Raw genomic sequence first — 23,188 nt, forward strand, 5'->3', positions numbered from 1 at the left:
ATATCTTCCTTCCCAATTTTCTTGTCTTCATTAGAGTTCTGTTGCTGGTTTATAAATTTATCATATACTTTGACTATTTTGTCTTTTTAAAAATTCTGTGCTGTAAATGCAGAAAAGTGCAAATATAAAACATTTAAATCATCTCAAGATAATTGTGGTCAAATTTTGATTTACTTTTTTATTATTTTCTATTTCTGATATAATCAGGATCACACTGTGCATTTTATATCTATAGATTTTCTCTTAGTACCATAGTGTAATTATTTTCAAAATAATCAAAAACTATTTAAAAGACAATTTCAGTGGCTGCCAAATAAATCTCCATCATATGGATGCACCATGACTAACTAAAATGTTCCCCTAAGACTGAACACGTGTGTTATTACTGAGCTCATTCTATTTTCTTGGCACTGTGTATTAAGGAAAGTACTGCTTTTAAAATTTAGTTCATGAAATTTTTAACACAAAAATGTAAGATATTCAATGAATTGATCTCTTTTGTTATAGTTTCACTCTTTGCACACAATGAGTTTATTATTACTTATTATTTAGTCTTTGTGTAAGTAAGTACTTATTTTATTATTTAGAGTTTGGGACATCTGGAAGTTACCAGACAATACAGAGAGGTGATATTCCAATTTTATTTTGTCCACTCCATTCTTCCACAGTGATAGATTTAGTAGTCTATATTTTTATTATTTGGGGATGCTGACTTCATAACTATCTATATATCTATATGTATAGCTACATCTCTGTAAGCTAAAAATTTTATTTCTAAACTCTTCAGCTTTATTATCACTTGGTTGATTCTTATGTGAACACTTCCGTGTTTTAATTACAGCATAATATAATTACCTTCTTGATAGAACAACCCCTAATCATTACACATTTTTTTCAAAATCCATTAAGATTTTATAGCCTATATACTATTTCATATGAAGATTAGGTTAATTCTTTTAAATTAAAGTAATTTGGTATTTGAATAGAATTCCGTAAACATTTTAAATGAATAGGAGAGAGCTCTATCTTTACAATATTTAGTTTTGCCATTCAAGTCTATGCATCTCTCAACTTAGAATTTAACGCACTGATATCATGTGGTTTTCCTTACGAATATCCTATCCATGGTGTGTAAAGTTGTTTCTCAGCTTGGGTGATGGTGTTTTTAATAGACAATTATTTATTGACTTCTTAGTGTGCTCCAGGCACTTTGCTAAGTGTCTTGCAAACAATATAAACAATACTTTACTGTCACAACAATCCTGTGACATAGATAAGATTGCCTTACTTAATTTAACTGATCAGAAAACTTAGACTTTAACAGTAAATATTTTCAGGAACCAAAATGCAATAAGTGATAGAAACTGGACTCAAATCCAGATCGTCTAGTTCCAAAGTTTCTAATGTTTTTGTCAAAAAATATGATGGCACCCCACTCCGGTATTCTTGCCTGGAAAACCCCGTGGATGGAGGAGCCTGGTGGGCTGCAGTCCATGGGGTGGCCAAGAGTCGGATAGGACTGAGCGACTTCACTTTCACTTTTCACTTTCATGCATTGAGGAGGGAAATGGTAACCCACTCCAGTATTCTTGCCTGGAGAATCCCAGGGACAGCGGAGCCTGGTGGGCTGCCGTCTATAGGGTCGCACAGAGTTGGACACGACTGAAGTGACTTAGCAGCATGATGATAACTCTGAGATGGAAACACGTTTAGTTAAGGAAACAATCTAAATTCAACTTTTACTATGTTTTTAACAAACAAGTTATTTAAAAAATTTTAAATATCTTTTCATATTATTTGAAATAGTGACATCACATCTTTTTATTTGACTTATTGGTATATTGTCATTCAAGGGCACCCCTGCGGTGTGTGGGACCCCAGAAAAATATACTTTTGCAGATCTCCAAAATGCACTACAAAATTCATGGGTCCATGCAGGATAGTGATTTATTAATGATCATTTAGAATAATGGGTAGAGAAGAGGTAATTCCATATTTATTGTCTAATCAGAGCTTGTGAAGATTCTCGATAGAGTTAAAAAGGCACAATCTATTCTTGTTCATGTTGAAGAATCATCTCTTCCTGTTCTTTACTGCCAAGTGCATCATTTCTAGCTAATTCCTTATATGCTTCTTCAAGAAAGAAGTGGCACCTGTTGTTAATCACAAAGCAGTGGTTCTCCAGAATCTCTTTATATTGAAATAATATAGATCTTCTTGGACCTATGGTTCCTTAATACCATTTAATTAATTCTGGTTACATCATTACTTGTGATGCTGAAGCATATACCCTGCCAACTACTAACATAAACACTAGCCTATCAAAAGTTGTTACTGTACTTTATTGGCGATTACCACAAACACAAGTCTTACCCAAAGTATGCAGATAAAAGTAAATGACGATTTATTTCTGCTGCTGCCGCTGTTAATTCAGTTCAGTCACGTCCGACTCTGTGCGACCCTATGGACAGCAGCCCACCAGGCTCCTCTGTCCACGGGATTCTCTAGGCAAGAATACTGGAGTGGGTTGCCATTTCCTTCTCCAGATTTATTTCTAGTCATGCTCAATTTACCTTTAGGATATTTATGGCATAAATATAGAACTATCTTGCAACCACATCCTCTCGAGTAGTTTAGCCTGTTATCACTGCATTTCTAGAATGTAATTTCTTTCCATGTAGATTACATTCCTGTCACCTACTCATTGCCATGAGCAAGAGGGGCCATGGAAGAAGTGAGAGGAGCCATCATATTCATGCCAAGAATGGCTGTGCTGCCTGTGGCACAGCTCAAGACCAACCAAGGAGAACACAATGTTACAACATCAATTCAAAACGAAAGAGGAAGTGTGTAAGAAGGGTCTGATGGCATTGTAGAGCAAGTGTGGCAAAGTCCACGGAAGACATAGGAGCAGCCACCCCAGGAAGGCTGCCTGACAGGTGGAGTGGTGTTTCCCGAGTGGGTGAGTGACTAGATACAAGTGATGACTAGTTCTAGGAGAGAATGCCTATTTCTATCCTTACCACTTTTGGATGCTGTAGACCATGGTCATAATTCTGATGTACAAGAGACAATGCCTGCTCAATGCTCAAACCCAAGGATTGGTGCTGAACTATGGGCTGTGAATTTGTCCTGTGTCCCATGTGAGTGAAAGTCACACAAAATCAGCATGTCAGTACAATTCTGACAACCCAGTCTTGTTTGGTTCACATCATGCCAGTCAGCAGAGTGGTCTACTTGCCAGGTCACTCAGATGGCTCTGATGCCCAGGCACAGGGACCAGGGATGACCTCATAGATGATCTATAGTTACTCTGGGAATCTGATCAACCACATAGATGGGTCGGAGGGCACCCAAGAGATTATATGGATGGATGGATAGATAGATATGCATATATGAGATATATATACACACATATGTATATACCATATACACATAAACATAAAATATCTTGTTTTATTATATATATATATATATATATATACACACACACACATACATATACATATATATATATGAAAGTCACTCACTTGTGTCTGACTCTTTGAAACCCCATGGACCTTACAGTCTATGGAATTCTCCAGGCCAGACTACTGGAGTGGGTAGCTTTTCCCTTTTCCAGGGGATCTCTTTTCTGACTATTAGAGAAATTTCTTTTGTGTAAGATTATGTTTGTCCTTGCACAAATCTGGACTCCAGAGTTCAAGTTTCCTCATGACTAGTCCATTTTTGTTCTTGATAGATTTCATTCATTTAAGCTATATTTATTTTTTTACCACCTATGTGTCATAATAATAATCGTCAACTTTTATTGAGCACTTAGCATGTAATGCTCATTGTCTAAACTTTATCATAGGTTAGCCAGTTTAATTTTGAAGCAGACTTTTATTATTATGCATATAATATTATATAATAATAGTATTATTATATATTATATAATAGTAATAATATTACTATGATTATAAACCATATTTCTCATGGTTAAAATGAGATTATTGAAGATGTTTATCACACATAATAGAGCTTGTAAATAGTGTAACCAGATAGTGAAACCAATTTAGTCTGAGTCCAGAATTCTGGAACCACTCTTAACCACTGTACACTGGAGAGAGAATAACACTAAAAGAGATAGGATCTCTGCCCTCAAGGAGCTTAAATTCTTGTCCAAGTCTCAAGAGGCCCAATCAAATTATACTTTTTTCCTGCCCGGATTCTAAATAAATTGGCATATAAAACAAAGGATTCCAAAATGGAGGCCAAAAACATCATCATTTTTGTAAAGTTTCCATTGGAAGATATCTCAATTTGAAAGTAAATTTGGTCTCCCAACCCAGGAATAAGCAGACTTACCCCCTCAGAAACAGGCAATGCTGGACCCAGATGTTAGGGTCATGGGATGGGAAGAGCAGAGAGGAAGTTCTGCTGCCTGTGGGATGTTCATTCCCAAGAGGAAGAGAGAGGAACTGAGTCTAGTCTAATTTGTATTTCCCAATTTTGCCATCTAGATAAGTCACTTCATTCTTCCAGGTGAGGAGATTGAAAGGAGTAAGAAAACCCAGAAGTGTCCCATTCAATTACAAGGACCAAATCTCTTCCTCTCCTTGCTCTCTTATCCTAACTGCTCCTTCTTGGCCACCCTCTTGTTGATTTATTTTTTGAAACTGGGAAATTATGCATCCTGCTCCTTTTGTTACATTGTTTGTCTTTTCTTTCATTTCCTCATTGGATGACTGGATTCTTTCAGTGTGGGCAGGTAATGCTGCTGATGAACTCTGTGAATTGTGGATGTGGGAGTAGAAGAGATATACTGATACTTGGAAATATAATAACCTCAGATATGCAGATGACACCACCCTTATGGCAGAAAGTGAAGAGGAACTAAAGAGCCTCTTGATGAAGTGAAAGAGAGTTAAATTTTAAAATGTTAAAGCTCAACATTCAGAAAACTAAGCTCATGGCATCTGGTCCCATCATTTCATGGCAAATAGATGGGGAAACAGTGGAAACAGTGGCAGACTTTATTTTTTTGGGCTCCAAAATCACTGCAGATGGTGACTGCAGCCATGAAATTAAAAGACGCTTACTCCTTGGAAGGAAAGTTATGACCAACCTAGATTGCATATTCAAAAGCAGAGACATTACTTTGCCAACAAAGGTCTGTCTAGTCAAGGCTATGGTTTTTCCAGTGGTCACGTATGGATGTGAGAGTTGGACTGTAGAGAAAGCTGAGCACAGAAAAATTGATGTTTTTGAATCTTGGTGTTGGAGAAGACTCTTGAGAGTCCCTTGGACTGCAAGGAGATCAAACCAGTTAATCCTAAAGGAAATCAGTCCTGAATATTCACTGGAAGGACTGATGTGGAAGCTGAAACTCCAATACTTTGGCCACCTGATTCGAAGAACTGACTCATTGGAAAAGACCCTGATGCTGGGAAAGATTGAGGGCAGGAGGAGAAGGGGATGACAGAGGATGGGTTGGTTGGATGGCATCACCAACTCAATGGACATGAGTTTGAGTAAACTCCGGGAGTTGGTGATGGACAGGGAGGCCTGGCATGCTGCGGTTCATGGGGTTGCAAGGGTCGGACTCAACTAAGCGACTGAACTGAATTGAACTGAATATTTTGTACCTGAAAGACACAAAAGAGTGAATCAAATAATTTTTGAGAAAAATAAAATGAATTCAAATATTAGTCATGAAATGAGCTTATAGAGCATAATAGCTTTTACATGGTATTTTATTTAAAAATATAAAGGAAAAAAGGATACCTTTTATGATTAACAAAATAAACCAGCTTGGAAAATTTTTAGTGAGAAATATTCTTTTATGTAGAATCCTAAACTTCCAACAAAAGAACCTAAAAAGTATGAAAAATAGAAATATATATCTGGTTTGTGGGTAATCACAAACATTATTTTGGCCTAATTTAATAAATGTTACCTAAAACAAAATAACTTGACTTTCTTGAGGGGGTGGTTAAGAAGGTAGATAAGGAAATAGAAGTGAAGCTTAAAAATTAAACTAAAAAATTAAGCAAAGGAAAATTTCCAGGTGTGTCTTGAGAAAGATTATTAATGATGGATTATCTCTGATCTACATTTTAAATATTTAAAAATGACAAGCAACCAAAGTGTTTGGTCTTTATCAACTGAAAGATCAATTGTTGATAGGGTAAAAAAATAGATGTCTCATATATACATATTTACATCTATACATATATATATGGATATTTAGTACATGAAAGATATAAAATATTATTTGTAAAGAAATAAGGATACTGGAACATAGTGTTGGGCATATGACTATACATTAAGTCAAAGAAGAGTTAAATTAAAAATGGATTTGTCAAAAAATAAATAAATAATAAAAAATGAATTTGTCAACTGAACATGCTGTTATATAAAAACTTCAGAGTGATACAAATATTTAATTACCAAAAATAACAATATAAAAATTTTAGAAGAAACTGTGATAAGTGGGGAAAGAAAGTTGACATAAAACCTAAAAATAACAAAGAAGGTGGAAAAACTAATAAACTTTACCAAATAATTATTTTAAGTTCAGGAAAATTATGGTGAGGTAAAAAATTGCAAAGTATGTGCAATACATGGGATTTAAAGGGCTAATTAGAATACAAAGAACCAGTTAAAAACAAGACAAATAATGAAAGAGAATATAGCAAAGGACTCATACATAAGCAATACATATAAAAAGGAAGTGACAAGAAACATTTTAAAAATTGGCTTTCCTGGTTATCCAAGTGACAGAGAGCAGATAGTGGGACTTCTCAGCTTCTATAACCTTGTGGACCCACTCCTATAATAAATCTCATTGTTTTGATATCCATATCTATCCTAATGGTTCTTTCTCTAGAGAACCCCAATATCCTTGTATATAAAAACTTCTGTTCTCTCAAGTAGAAGCTTCATCAGCAACCCTGTGTTGCTTCTTTAGGTCTCTGCTTCCCCATCCTTAGAATGTAGCCCTTGTTTTTATACTCCAAGTTGGCTGCTAGATCTCCAGCCATCACATCTACTTTTCAAGGAACAGTATGGAGGGAGAGGAATAAAGAACAAAAAATAGGTAAAGGGGACATGCCGGGCACCATCTAAGGAATTTTCCTTGAAATTACACACTTTTCTATTTACATTCATTGGCCCTTAATTAATGACAAGGCTATATTTAATGAATAGCAAGAAACTGGAAAATAGTCTTTTCATTAGGTACATAAAATACAGGATGCAATTACTAAAGAAGAAGAGAAGAATGGATTTTGGAATATGTAACTATTATTTTGTCACCAAATAAATTAAGACTAAAGACTTCTGTTACAAAGGCTAAAATTTCATTATCCCAAATTATGTTCAGTCACTTTTCTAATATAGCATATCAGAGATTTTTGCAAGAGACTGAAAAAAGACAATAAGAAATTCTGATAATAAAACCTCAAACAAATTTGAGGACAAAGTAAAAAATCTTGCTTTCAATTTTGGCTAAAGAATACGAAAGTACTTTAAGAGAATTTAAGAAACGGAGTAAGTATAAAAAATGTATTTAGGTTTAGCCTCATAAGAATGAATAACTTTTACAGAATTAAGATCTGTGAACCAGGGACTTCCCTGGTGGTCCAGTGTTTTGGGACTTTGCCTCCCATTGCAGGATGGGGAGGGGGTGTGCAGGTTCCATCCCTAGTTGGGAAGCTAGGATCCCACATGCCTTGCTGCAGCCAAAGAGCCAAGACAAGGAACAAAAATAGTGTTGTAACAAATTCAATACAGACAGGAAAAAAAAAAAAAAAGAGAGACCTGTGAACCTGAACTAATAGGGAAACCTCTAGGAAGAGTGAATTTTAGTACTGTACATTTAACATATCAGGGGAGGAGGATGGTAGAAGGCTCCTATGTCTACCATATCTCCTCTCAGAAACTGGCTCTTGAGAGTTTCAAAGCAGTGATAGACACAGTTGCCCAATCCTACATTTGCTTTTCTTTCTAAGTTGACTTATTGCAGACTCTTTTAATGTCTTCCCCACCTCCCCCCGGCTCTGAGTCCCTAGCATTTGGTGCAGCATTCAGGTGAGATTTGTCTAGTAATACAGCTATAATCATTTCTTCTGAAAAGACAGTTTAAGTTCTGTGCCCAGTTGCTGCTGCCAGTGTCTCCCTTTCTGAACTGAAGTTGTTATTGAAGGTTTTGAAGTCTGGGCCCCTGGGGTTGGGAAAGAACAATTCCACCAGCTTGTGCTTCTGCTGAGTTAGCCATTTCTCCATTTTTGACATCCATAAAGTTTTGGGGGAATATTCTATTAGAGCAAGGGGAAAACCTGCAGACCAAGTTACAGTGACCAAGTCACCTTGACTCACACACAGTAATGAGTGGTTTCCAACTGCTCCTCTAGATTTTCTTTTGTGGTTCTGAATTCAGAATAGAATCTGGGCAGTGGACATCATGCTACTTACCTGGACTTCTGTCTAATGACTTGAATCGAGAGATTCCCTGGGGCTTTCTGGCACATAAAGAGCTTACCCACCTTTGAGATTTGAGAAAGCATAGTTCCTTCCTCTGATGTTCAAGAGACCCATAACAGGACAGACTCTCTTTCTCAGAGGCAACCTCTCCTCACTTGTACCTGATCAGGAAAAGCTCTGCTTGCCAACATCTTGAAGCCTGAAGCCATCTACATCAGGAAGACACAGTAGTTTTGTGAGGCTCTCACTCTGTCTCATTCTCTAATCTTTCTCAGGCTTGTGCCTTCACTGAGGTCCCTGTAGCCTCAGTTCTACTTGCCAGTCTACCTGTGTCTGCTCACTAGCCAATATCCAAGCACCACTTTGCAAGATCGCATGACTGGGTGAAAGCATTTTGTACAGGCAACAGAAATTGAAATCCAAGCACACAACTGGAAAAACCCAAGTCAAAATATTCTGTTTGTCTATAACCAAAGCCATGGCCATACCAAAAACCTTGTTTCTTTGTTTATACTTGCTTCTATTTTGCTTTCTAAAATTTTGTTCCATATAACTTCTTTCTTAAAAGGAAGTCTGGCCTAAGAAGGAAACGATGGATTTTGTAAGGGGATCTAACAAGTCAAAAGTATGCAAAGGTATCAGATGGAAGTTAATATCATTCTTATTGGTAGAAGATGTAGTTTCATGAGAAAAGTAAGTGGGTTTGCGGATTGTACTCCACATTAGGCCGACTTACTTACCAACACACTAGCAATGCTGTGAAGTTTCCCTAGGGAGGGGCAGGGTTGTAGGCAGCCCATTCCCAAGGGAGGAAATAAACTGAACAAGATACTTGGGTTATATTTTCCAAATTTACAAATCAAAGACTACTTTCTTCTCCCATAAGGGCGAATGAGTAAAGGAGCATTCTGAGTGCTGAATCACAGGTCAGGAATGTCATATTTCTTTAATTCTCTATACTTAGAAGAACACATCAGAAATAAAGATTCCTGCCCTTCACCCAGTAATTTTATTTGGCCAAATATTAAATAACCAATAAAGTTATATACTTAAAATTCCAGAGAGCTAATATAAATTTTAATAAAGGGCTTGATCTATTTCTCCATCAGTATTTCTCAATGGGGACAATACTTGCATTTAGAGAGGGACAGTATTTCAATGTGCAAAACTGACCTCACCTTGTGGATTGTTTAGCATCCTGGTCCTTGAGCACCAAAGACAGCAGTGCCCAGTGCACCACTCACTAGTCCAATAAAAAATGCTTCTACATGTTCTTAAATATTTTCTAAGTGCTGACATCTCCCCCACCAGCACCCCACCTGCTACAGGTGATGTATAAAAATTCTCAGAGTAGAAGACTCCACTATGCGTTCTGAAATATGAGTACAAATTGAATTACTGGAGAAAAGTATTTTCCAAGCAGAGGAAACATGTTGGATGCCCCTGAGGCCCAGAGAAGCACGGGCATACCAAAGAACTCAAAGAACACCTCTGAGCTTAGAGATGAGACAGTGTGGGAAGTGCTGCAAAGAAGGCTGGTGATACATGCGGGGACCCATGACTTTACTGGGTCTTCATTAGTGCAAAATACCTGCAGTGGTTTAATAAGGGAATGGCATGTTGAGATTTTTGTTTTAAAGTCATTTTATTATATAATTTTCATTTACAATAAGTTCATTTTAAGGTAATACTCACTGTTTGCACTAACTTGAACACCTTTCTAATTCACAGGACTTTTTTCTTTTGTGTATATATATGACTTTTTGTTTATTTGTTGAAGGGATTTTCTTTTGCACAAAGAATAAAAGCATTTTATATAAAATGAAAACAAAGCATCTTTTAATTACCCATGCCTTCATTCCTCATTGATTTTCATGCCATGTTATTGCACATGAAATGTAAATAAATCCAATTGTTCCATAACACATACTGCATAAGAACCTCGTTCTCATACTGCTTAGTCTTTAAAGCTTTAGGAGAGAAAGCTTGATAGATCGGCTGATGAATGTGTTCAGTTAATTAACAAACAGAGTGAAGGGAGGTTTCCTTTTGTTAAGGACATCTCTTCCTTATTGGGAGTTTGAAATCAGGGTCAGTGGCTTTCCTCCTTTTGTTAAGGACATCTCTTCCTTATTGGGAGCTTGAAATCGGGGTCAGTGGCTTTCCTCTGGTGTCCCTGATTACTTCCTGCTTAATGACTTTATTTAATCTAGCCTAACCTCCTCTCCCTCTCCTGGAGAAGGAAATGGCAACCCACTCCAGTATTCTTGCCTGGAGAATCCCCATGGGTAGAGGAGCCTGGTAGGCTACAGTCCGTGGGGTCGCAAAGAGTCAGACACGACTGAGCGACTTCACTTCTTCACTTCTTCAAAGTAATAAAGACGTGTCTTAATGGTGCATTTCTACAATCCCACCCTACAGACAGGTCCTTTAAAGTGCTGACAAAAAGAGAAAAAAGACATCATAGAAGACATGCTGCTGCTGCTGCTGCTAAATCACTTCAGTCGTGTCTGACTCTGTGTGACCCCATAGACGGCAGCCCACCAGGCTCCACCATCCCTGAGATTCTCCAGGCAAGAACACTGGAGTGGATTGCCATTTCCTTCTCCAATGCATGAAAGTGAAAAATGAAAGTGAAGTCGCTCAGTCGTGTCTGACTCTTAGTGACCTCATGGACTGCAGCCCACCAGGCTCCTCCATCCATGGGATTTTCCAGGCAAGAGTACTGGAGTAGGTTGCCATTGCCTTTTCCATAGAAGACATAATTACTCCCAAAACTATGATGAAATAGACTGAACATTATTTTTTTTTTTTTTTTTAATTTTATTTTATTTTTAAACTTTACATAACTGTATTAGATTTGCCAAATATCAAAATGAATCCGCCACAGGTATACATTACATTTCTTCATTTAATGGTGAAAAATCCATTTTATTTTTAAGACAAGAGAAGGTGATTAACCAAGTAACAATATACAACTTTATACACTATGCATGTGGAGAAGGAAATGGCAACCCACTCCAGTACTCTTGCTTAGAAAATTCCATGGATGGAGGAACCTGGCAGGCTACAGTCCACGGGGTCACAAAGAGTCGGACATGACTGAGCGACTTCACTCACACTATGCATGGAAAAGTCCTACTTAATGCTGCTTGTAGAAGTAAGTCATTATGTTCAATGGAGGGACTATAATTTCAGTATACCTGGTATACCATAACTAGTTCAAGGTTACTTTTTTCCCCTCTATTTAACTAAACTCATTCTAATTATCCATAATACCCTTATACTTTCAGAGTCCTCCTTTTACTCCTAAGTGATGAATTAGAATAAAGAATTTCCCAAAATGTACAAAGCTGTTTTCAAATAAATACCTGACATAGCCTTCAGTGTTCATTATATCAGTTTCTAGGAAACCAAACACATAATTTTGCAGTAAATTTAGGGTCTAAGCTTAAAGTATTTTAATTCTCAACATATGCTTTCTACATAGTAATTATACAGCATGTAAAAACATAACCAAACATGCACTTTGGATTTCTTATTTTAAGATGGTTTTATATTGTAAAGGAAATATCTAAAACTGCATTGTGCTAAATAGATGGCTAAAACCATCAGCAACTGAGATTCATGGAAAATATAAGCAATTATTTTGTCTGAGGAATGCTTCAATGCAATTCCATACACTGTTTTCCTGAGAATGCTGAAAATATGACATATTCAACAGTTTGTTCTCTCAATAATATTAATTGAGAGGATCTATATGGAAGAAGATGTAACCAGAGAGAGATTCTAGACTGCAAAATCTTTGGATTTTACTTGCAATAAACTGGGGCTACTAGAAAGTTTCAGGAGAGTGACCACAGAGCAAATGCTGTGAAGCAATTATCCTTCATTAAAAAATAAATTTCAAAAGAAGTACATCTTAAGTATATTTAAATTGTTACTTATAGTGAACTGTAAATATAAAAGGTAAATTAATAACAATTGAAAGACAATCATAGAACTTATATATTTTCATTTTGTGCTGAAAATATGCTGAGAACTATACTCTGTTACTATTTAACAGAGGAAATTAGACAAAAATATTTTTTAAATCTTTTTTTTTCAATAAGAGTAACAAACACCATAACCTTGATTTGTGACAGCTATATTTTAAGAAGGATGTATTTTTAAATAAGTGCTCCCCACATTACTTATTAATTAAAACTAAATTTGAACACTTTCTATGTGCCAAGAACTTTTCAGTTTAGAAAAAGAATAAAAAATGATTATTCAGATGTAATGTAAAAAGACTTTAAAAGAGGTACTTATCAGAGCATGTGGGAGCTTAATATTTTGAGTGGTTTTGTCATGGGAGAAACTTCTCCAAGATTCAGGCTGATTTTGAAAAACAAAACAAAACAAAACTATTTATCCAAATGCAGTATGTGTGTTTGTGTGTATGGGTGTTAAGAAGGGTAAGAAGGAGTTGGAGAGAGAAAGTTAGTGGAAGTGAGAAAGGAAAAGTGTCTTAGAGTGAACAAATGTACACAAAGACATGGAGGACTGTAAATATATAATGTAACATTTACTTGGGCTTCCCTGGTGGCTCAGAGTTTCAAGAACTGAGTGTCAGGAAAACAGGCAAAAGTTGCAAATTATATGTGAGGAAACTTCTATTATATACCAGGGAATTGGAATATTCTAATCTTAAATGATTTGATGAGCAATATAGTACTAAAATGTCTTCCCTGATAGCTCAGCTGGTAAAGAATCCACCTGCAATTCAGGAGACCCAGTTCATTCCTGGGTTGGGAAGATCCCCTGGAGAAGGGATAGGCTACCCACTCCAGTATTCTTGAGCTTCCCTGGTGGCTCAGATGGTAAAGAATCTGCCTGCAAGTGGAAGACCTGGATTTGATCCCTGGGTTGGAAAGCTCCTCTGGAAGAGGGCTTGGTGACCCACTCCAGTATTCTTGCCCAGAGAGTCTCCATGGACAGAGGAGCCTGGTGGGCTACAGTATATGGGGTCACAAAGAGTGGGATATAGCTGAGCAACTATGCACAGCAGCTGCATGGTACTAAATCAAAGTGACATGATAATATTTGCACTTTGGGTGGTGGGGGGGCAGGAGATGTCAAACTGGACATCTAGATTTCCAACTTATTCAACTAGGTATGTGGTGGTGTCATTAACTGAGATAGGAAACAAGAAGGGCAGAAAAAGTTTCAAGCTATAAGATCAGAACAATTAAGGATTTTATTTTAGATATGTTAAATCTGAAGTGCTGTGAAGCAGTTAGGCTGTTTGGTGTGCTTCATGTCTCAGGATAAAGATCTGAGCCGGAAATACAGATTTGAGTTTTAACACTGTGGGCATGTCAATGACTTGAGCTGGAAATATAAACAAGGGTTTAACAGCATAGGCATTGACACTATAAGAAAGATTAGATCACTTACTAAAAGTGTGTTCCATAAGCAAGAGAAGAAGACTGAGGCTAAAAACCTGAAATAATGGGATAACCAGTATTAAAAGGGCAGGAAAGGGAAGAGGAATCCTGAAGAAAAGACAAAAAACAAAATGAGGGATGAAAAATGTTGAAGAATATGTTGCTCTACAAACTAAAGAAGATAGTATAAAAAAAGGGAGAAGGATGGACACAGTCCCATGCCGTAGGGAGGACAGGCAGGACAGGGTCAATTTTTCTTAAGGGAGAATTTTGTATGTATAACTCCATCTTCTCTTATACTTTTGTTCTGTCTCACAGAATGCCTAGGACATTATGTATCATCATCACTTTGAATGATGATAAGTATAGTATAGTCTGCATCACTTTAAGGTAAGCATTTTTAAACACCTTAATGACATATACTTTGCATATATGGCATAAATGTATTAAAATAATTTCTGACTTTTAAACCTGCATATATATAATTATATAATATTATAAACTATAATATCATATAAATATAATATATATATTAGTTCTGACCCTTGAGTGAAGTCACTCAGTTGTGTCCAGCTCTTTGCGACCCCATGGACTGTAACCTACCAGGCTCCTCTGTCCATGGGATTTTCCAGGCAAGAGTACTGGAATGAGTTGCCATTTCCTTCTCCAGGGGATCTTCCCTTGAACCTGCAAAAATATATACAACACAGTATATCCATGACAGGGTAGGCTAGTTACATTAAATGTTTCTTATTACACATGATTCTCCTCATTGCTATACTATGATTTTTCACAGTTACTCCTTATATTCATCTATGTAAGTATTCTTTAATTTTATGGTACAGATAAGGTAATTTTAGAAACTGAATATTCCCTATTTACTTATTAAATAAACATTAACTACAAGTTTGATCAGACTTCCCTGCAGATAATCAGGAAGTTCTAACTTAGTAAACTCAGTTGATAATAGAAAACAGAATGTCATCAAATATGCTTAGTGTAAACTTCATTAGCATTTTAAACTAAGTACTTGCATTTTGCTTTGTAAAAGATATTTAAACCTACAGGGGTTATTCCTAAAAATATTGTTAGTAGGATTGCAAGTGACTGTTTCCTTTTTGATCTTATTTGGTTCTCAACACTGTTACTCTAGATTTGGGTGAAGAAGCTACAGAAGACATTTTAAGATGGGGTTACAATCAAGGTTTGTAACTTCTGATGTCAAAAGGACTGGTTACAAGAGCAAAATAGGCTGGGTGTAATGTAACAGGCTCTGGATGAAACCAGTGTGCCAGGAACTTATGTCCAGATGAAGAAGAAGAAGGAGCTACTCTTTAAATGCAGGCAACATTTGCTTTCTGGATGCTATGCTTTAAAAATAATGTACATGAAATACAGTCACTAATGGTTACCCCTGAGAATAGGAATATAATTCCTATATTCCATGTTCATACATAATGCCAAATATTAGACATGGGGTTTTTGTCTTTAACATCAACTTCGATCTTCTGTACTTATGTCATGCTTGGTTTTTCTCATGGATTTGGGAATTTGGTATTTTAATTAAATAATGCCTTTCTTCATTCAACATGAAAAAAAGTTTGACTATGTAATTGCAGGTTTCCATTTTATTTTCATTGTTTAGATTACCACTTCATTCTAATTGTATATCTTGCAGAAAGAATTATAGGAATAGGTCTGAAATGGTTATAATTATACTGGCATTTAAGTTAAATAGTGGAGAACATATTTTCCAAGTTTAAAAGCACATTCAGTTCTCCAGAGATTGGAGATACAGAGTATTGGACTAAAACGGGTGTTACGCTCTCTGGTTTGCTATTGTTATTACTAAATTTTTCCTCAAAAATTTTAAAAGGACCAAATTAGATATATTCCTGAAAGAAAATATTTTAAATGTAAATTTAAAACATTCTAAATATGCAAAGACAAAATTTGGAATACAGATAGCCTTTAAGACATGCATGTCTGATTTCAAAATGCCTGATACTTATCCTGGGCTCATTTCTATAAAGGGTCCTTATAAAGGCTGTGGGTGAAGGATAAAGAATGAAAAAGCATTTGTCTACTTTAGTCAGTCTACTTCTGAGTCTAATTGTGAAGAAATGGGGAAAGGTCTGCTTTTTAGTTCCCAGGATGGGTGTGTTATCATCTACTGGTGATATTTAAGTCCCTTTCTGAGACTGGAGTTAAGAATGAGAATTTGTTTCATTAGAAAATGATGCATTTAGGGATTTCTTCCCAGAGCATTTCAAAGTTCAATGTTTAATATTTGGCTTTAGGATTTGTGTGAACTGGGCTTCTTTTCCTTGCCTTCTATCATAAAGCATAGGGAACATGTCCTGGATTTTTCCCACTTTATTTTTCATTCCACCCTTCTTTGCCCTGTATCATCCAGCTTTTTCTAGACTGTCTCAACTCTAGGTATTGGAGAATTTCACTACTCAAACTTGTCCAACTCAAGCCTCTGTCCATCTCAATTTTCAAAGGCAATCATATTCATTCTTAGGACATCAGTGGGTGGATGGAATTGACAATCTAACAAGCCCAGGCTACTCCAAACCCAGCAAGCTGCAGAGGGCTATTATCTATCATCCCTTCTCCCAGCCTCCCAGTCACGAGGACTTGCCAGAGGAATGGGTTTCTTTCCCATTCACTGATCTCCTGCTGCAATAAGACCCATTCTATGAAGCTTAGGCTTTTGGGCTATGGTTTTTCAACCTAACTCTTGTCCCAGTTTTTCTACAGGGATTATTTCCTGTCTATATAGCCAATGCCTGTGGGCCTGCTTTGAACAGGAGCAGAGTTCCTGGAATAAAAAAAGGTTCTGGCTTCCTGATTCTTCAGAGTGAGACACTGTTGTTGGGAGATTCCTGTCACAAAGTCCCATATTCCAACGTCCAAGATTGAAGGCCATGGTTAATAACATAACCCTGGATGGTCCCTAGTCCACTCTGCTTTATCAGCCACTATTTAACTTGGCAGCACCTCACACCTTTGACAGGACTCTAGGTGAGGCAGCCCTCCACCACAGCCCCACGTGCACTCCTAGTTTATTGCCTACATGTGTACCAGAATATATTCCCTGGTGGCTCAGATTGCAAAGAATCTGCCTGCTATGTAGGAGACCCAGGTTTCATCTCTCAATCGGGACGATCCCCAGGAAAAGGAATGGCAGAATACTCCAGTATTCTGGCCTGGAGAGTTCCACGAACAGAAGAGCCTGGAAGGCTTACTGTCCATGGGTTTGCAAAGAGTCAGACAGGTCTGAGCGACTAACACTTTCACTGGCTATGCCATTGTCAGCCACTGGAGTTTTTAAGAAGAGATTAGGAACTAGCTAAAAGAGCAAACTAACAGGACGCATAAACACGGTTACTCCATTGATAGCCTAAAGTCATACCTATAAAAACACACATCATTTAAGATTCTGAGCTCTTAATATAACAGTAAAATAATGCCCTTCTTCAAAATTTATCTCCATCTTCCCTCATTTCAGCCCCCAGAGAATTCCTCACAATCTTCTTCCATCAAAAATATGAAGACTTTTCATTTCTTCACACTTCAGCACACATCATCATTGTTTTTCTCCTATCACCAAGTTCTACTCAATAAACACTGGGCATGATAAAGTCTAGAATCTTCTCCAGAGGGTCTACCTTTTAAAAATAGGCTTGGGCTCAGAAAAATTGATTGGTCAACTTAGGTGATTGCTACCAAAGTACTAACCACATTCTATTCATCTATGCTCAGTTTTCTTATGGCAGCACCTTTACAAACTCACTGGTAAACAGAACTGAAATGAATACTGCTTTATACAGTAGAGAAAATATAAATAAAACAAGGGTTAATGAATTCCTTAGAAATATCTATGTGTCTATCTACATTTATATATCACAGTATGAAAAGGCAAAATGATAGGATATTGAAAGAGGAATTCCCCACGTCAGTAGGTGCCCAATATGCTACTGGAGATCAGTAGAGAAATAACTCCAGAAAGAATGAAGGGATGGAGCCAAAGCAAAAACAATACCCAGCTGTGGATGTGACTGGTGATAGATGCAAGGTATGATGCTGTAAAGAGCAATATTGCATAGGAACCTGGAATGTCAGGTCCATGAATCAAGGCAAATTGGAAGTGGTCATACAAGAGATGGCAAGAGTGAATGTCGACATTCTAGGAATCAGCGAACTAAAATGGACTGGAATGGGGGAATTTAACTCAGATGACCATTATATCTACTACTGCGGGCAGGAATCCCTCAGAAGAAATGGAGTAGCCATCATGGTCAACAAAAGAGTCCGAAATGCAGTACTTGGATACAATCTCAAAAACGACAGAATGATCTCGGTTCATTTCCAAGGCAAACCATTCAATATCACAGTAATCCAAGTCTATGCCCCAACTGGTAACGCTGAAGAAGCTGAAGTTTAATGGTTCTATGAAGACCTACAAGACCTTTTAGAACTAACACCCAAAAAGATGTCCTTTTCATTATAAGGGGCTGGAATGCAAAAGTGAGAAGTCAAGAAACACCTGGAGTAACAGGCAAATTTGGCCTTGGAATAAAGAATGAAGCAGGGCAAAGACTAATAGAGTTTTGCCAAGAAAATGCAGTGGTCATAACAAACACCCTCTTCCAACAACACAAGAGAAGACTCTACACATGGACATCACCAGATGGTCAACACCGAAATCAGATTGATTATATTCTTTGCAGCCAAAGATGGAGAAGCTCTATAAAGTCAGCAAAAACAAGACCAGGAGCTGACTGTGGCTCAGGTCATGAACTCCTTATTGCCAAATTCAGACTTAAATTGAAGAAAGTAGGGAAAACCACTAGATCATTCAGGTATGACCTAAATCAAATCCCTTATGATTATACAGTGGAAGTGAGAAATAGATTTAAGGGCCTAGATCTGATAGATAGAGTGCCTGATGAACTATGGAATGAGGTTCGTGACATTGTACAGGAGACAGGGATCAAGACCATTCCCATAGAAAAGAAATGCAAAAAAGCAAAATGGCTGCCTGGGGAGGCCTTACAAATAGCTGTGAAAAGAAAAGAAGTGAAAAGCAAAGGAGCAAAGGAAAGATAAAAGCATCTGAATGCAGAGTTCCAAAGAATAGCAAGAAGAGATAAGAAAGCCTTCTTCAGCAATCAATGCAAAGAAATAGAGGAAAACAACAGAATGGGAAAGACTAGGGATCTCTTCAAGAAAATCAGAGATACCAAGGGAATATTTCATGCAAAGATGGGCACAATAAAGGACAGAAATTGTATGGACCTAACAGAAGCAGAAGATATCAGGAAGAGGTGGCAAGAATACACAGAAGAACTGTACAAAAAAGATCTTCATGACCTAGATAATCATGATGGTGTGATCACTCACCTAGAGCCAGACATCCTGGAATGTGAAGTCAAGTGGGCCTTAGAAAGCATCACTACGAAGAAAGCTAGTAGAGGTGATGGCATTCCAGTTGAGCTCTTTCAAATCCTGAAAGATGATGTTGTGAAAGTGCTGCACTCAATATGCCAGCCAATTTGGAAAACTCAGCAGTGGCCACAGGACTGGAAAAGGTCAGTTTTCATTCCAATCCCAAAGAAAGGCAATGCCAAAGAATGCTCAAACTGCCGCACGATTGCACTCATCTCACACGCGAGTAAAGTAATGCTCAAAATTCTCCAAGCCAGGCTTCAGCAATATGTGAACCGTGAACTTCCTGATGTTCAAGCTGGTTTTAGAAAAGGCAAAGGAACTGGAGATCAAATTGCCAATATCTGCTGGATCATGGAAAAAGCAAGAGAGTTCCAGAAAAACATCTATTTCTGCTTTATTGACTATGCCAAAGCCTTTGACTGTGTGGATCACAAGAAATTGGAAAATTCTGAAAGAGATGGGAATACCAGACCATCTGATCTGCCTCTTGAGAAATTTGTATGCAGGTCAGGAAGCAACAGTTAGAACTGGACATGGAACAACAGAGTGGTTCCAAATAGGAAAAGGAGTACGTCAAGGCTGTATATTGTCACCCTGCTTATTTAACTTATATGCAGAATACATCTTGAAAACACTGGACTGGAAAAACACAAGCTGGAATCAAGATTGCTGGGAGAAATATCAATAACCTCAGATATGCAGATGACACCACGCTTATGGCAGAAAGTGAAGAGGAACTCAAAAGCCTCTTGATGAAAGTGAAAGTGGAGAGTGAAAAAGTTGGCTTAAAGCTCAACATTCAGAAAACGAAGATCATGGCATCCGGTCCCATCACTTCATGGGAAACAGTGGAAACAGTGTCAGACTTTATTTTTTGGGCTCCAAAATCACTGCAGATGGTGACTGCAGCCATGAAATTAAAAGACTCTTACTCCTTGGAAGGAAAGTTATGATCAACCTAGATAGCATATTCAAAAGCAGAGACATTACTTTGCCAACAAAGGTATGTCTAGTCAAGGCTATGGTTTTTCCAGTGGTCATGTATGACCACTGAGAGTTGGACTGTGAAGAAGGCTGAGCGCTGAAGAATTGATGCCTTTGAACTGTGGTGTTGGAAAAGACTCTTGAGAGTCCCTTGGACTGCAAGGAGATCCAACCAGTCCACTCTGAAGGAGATCAGCCCTGGGATTTCTTTGGAAGGAATGATGCTAAAGCTGAAACTCCAGTACTTCAGCCACCTCATGTGAAGAGTTGACTCATTGGAAAAGACTCTGATGCTGGGAGGGATTGGGGGCAGGAGGAGAAGGGGACGACAGAGGATGAGATGGCTGGCTGGCATCACTGACTCGATGGATGTGAGTCTGGGTGAACTCCGGGAGTTGGTGATGGACAGGGAGACCTGGCGTGCTGCGATTCATGGGGTCGCAAAGAGTCGGACACGACTGAGTGACTGAACTGAACTGAACTGATATCTCCATTTATATGTAAGTATGTATTTATGTATCTACACTCATATAGATAAAGAAATATTTCAAAAAATTGGGAAGAATATGTATTAATAGTTACTGCTTATTAGCAAAAATAACAATCTTATCCATCAGGTGATCACTGCCAAACTCACAATCCAAAGGACCATGCAAAATAATAAGTTATTGATCACAGGTTAGAATCTGAACTCAATTCAACTAGAAAGGGTGCCTGGAAGCAATTTCTACCTTGGTCTCTATTCCACTTTCTTTGGCAACTCCTCTGCTCTGGCCTCTGTGCCATAATCCCATACTGCTGCAATCCCTTGAAATCAAGGCTAGAGTGGTAAATTTATGGTTCCAACCTGATGCAACAGTGGATTCCTACATTCTTCAAGCTGGAACAAACACAAGGTTTTCTCAGCTGGCACAGCACTAAAGAATCTGCCTGCAATAGAGGAGACACGGGTTCGATCCCTGGGTGAGAGAGATCCTCTAGAGAAGGAAATGGCAGCCCACACTAGTATTCCTGCCTGGGAAATCTCATGGACAGGAGAGTGTGGAGGTACAGCCCTTGGGATCACAAAAGAATAGGACATGATTGAGCACAGGGAGACTAATATACCAAAAACAAAACAAAACATCCCAACACGACAAAGGAAAAAGCACCACCAAAAACAGTGACAACAGAGCTTCTCCTTCGTTCATGTTGGTCACTTGTCTCTGATAACATCACATTAACTTGATAACATATTGTTCTAAAAGGCTTCTTCAGTGGATAGAGGGGACAGAATATGGCAAAAAGAGTGAATAAGACAGTAGGGCAGAGGACTCTCCAATTATGTTTCTCTCTCTCATCATTCTATCTCTTTCTCTATGTTCACATGTAAATAATACAGCGAGAAAACATGAAATACAAATAACATTAAAGTTGCATTTTATTTTTGTTTTCACTGTCCTTTTCTATTCAGTGGGGTAGTCCTGCCCTTCCTTCTGATGACAATTTGTGTGTGTCAAATTACCTTTTGTCTCACAGACCATCATATAGCCACGGTTAGTCAAGAACAGGGTCCTAATTTGGAAATTATAATGTCCATGATATGAATAAAAATTTTACCATGGTTTACCATTAATCTACTTTTCGGGCTCTCTGTTAGTCAGTATGGTATCTCTGTGAAATCAGTAAAAAATACCCTTTTCTCTGAGCATACCAGAATCCCCTGCCAGGGCTTGGCCAATGGAACACTGGCTCAGTTTCAGCTTCATCTCACCCACTCAGTGGATTTATAGTACACTATGATCAAAGTTGAGAGAAAGCTTTGCACAGTCATATAATCACATAGCTGAGCCCGGCATCCTTCCCATAGCAGGAAGATGGAGGCAGAGTGCTCTTGCTATGCACTCTCTTCCTAGTCTTCTCTTACCTCAACAAACTAGCAGCTGTTTCTCTTAAAGGTCAAAAATATGGAGGAAGGAAAAAACAGTAAAGAGTAAAACAGTTCTTATTTATTTGGAAAACTCCACACTCCAACCACAATAATGGTTAAAAGATGGCTCATCTTCTTGTGAGGTTTCCAGGGACCTTAATAGGTTCCATGTTGAGCCCCTTTCTCCTGAAGTTCATTTAATCTTGCCAGATGTTTTCTATTCTGTGTGGCCATTTGAATGCCAGGGCATGCTAGATCTCCACCCTTTTTCTGCTGAGGTCTTCTTGCCCCTCCATGAAGCCCTCCTAGGCGGGATGCACAATGGTCCCCTGATGCTTCTTCCAGGTGGCTCTGTCTTGTGACCCAGAAAAATATATGCATCTCTTGCCTAGACAAACTGTAAGACTTCAGACCGCCAGATCCCAGTGAAGCAGCACCCTCCTCACTTAGCTACCAAGCACTTACTTTTCTTGCCCTCTAAATTTCCCAGGAAAAAGTCAGATCCCAATCTACAGTCCATTTCAACTTTCAGAGTCAGGATTCATGTTCCAAACCTCTGTGCCTGCCAACTTCAAGGAATACAGTTTAAAGTTCTCTAAGCATCCCTTTCTGAATCTTTCTAGCTAGCTTTAGCATTAGAAGATAGCTAAATCTCCATCCTCTCAGCCCAAAATGCACAAGGTATAGTGAGAAAGCACAGACGTGCAACCACTGTCTCCAAATAAATCTCTTCACTGATCACTTCACAAAATAATTATTTTGTGATAATGATCTTTTAGATTTTTCCAGATGGATATAGGATTCAAAAGCATGAAGCTCTTGAATGCCTTTGAAATTCTATACAAGTTACTTTGTCTCTTTAAGTTGGCCCCTTAAACTGGTGCTACTGTCAAAAATGAGGCAAAAAAATGTCCCATTTTTACTTACCTGTTAAATA

Source organism: Bubalus bubalis, chromosome 7, assembly GCF_019923935.1.
Source record: "Bubalus bubalis isolate 160015118507 breed Murrah chromosome 7, NDDB_SH_1, whole genome shotgun sequence".
Classification (NCBI taxonomy): Eukaryota; Metazoa; Chordata; class Mammalia; order Artiodactyla; family Bovidae; genus Bubalus; species Bubalus bubalis.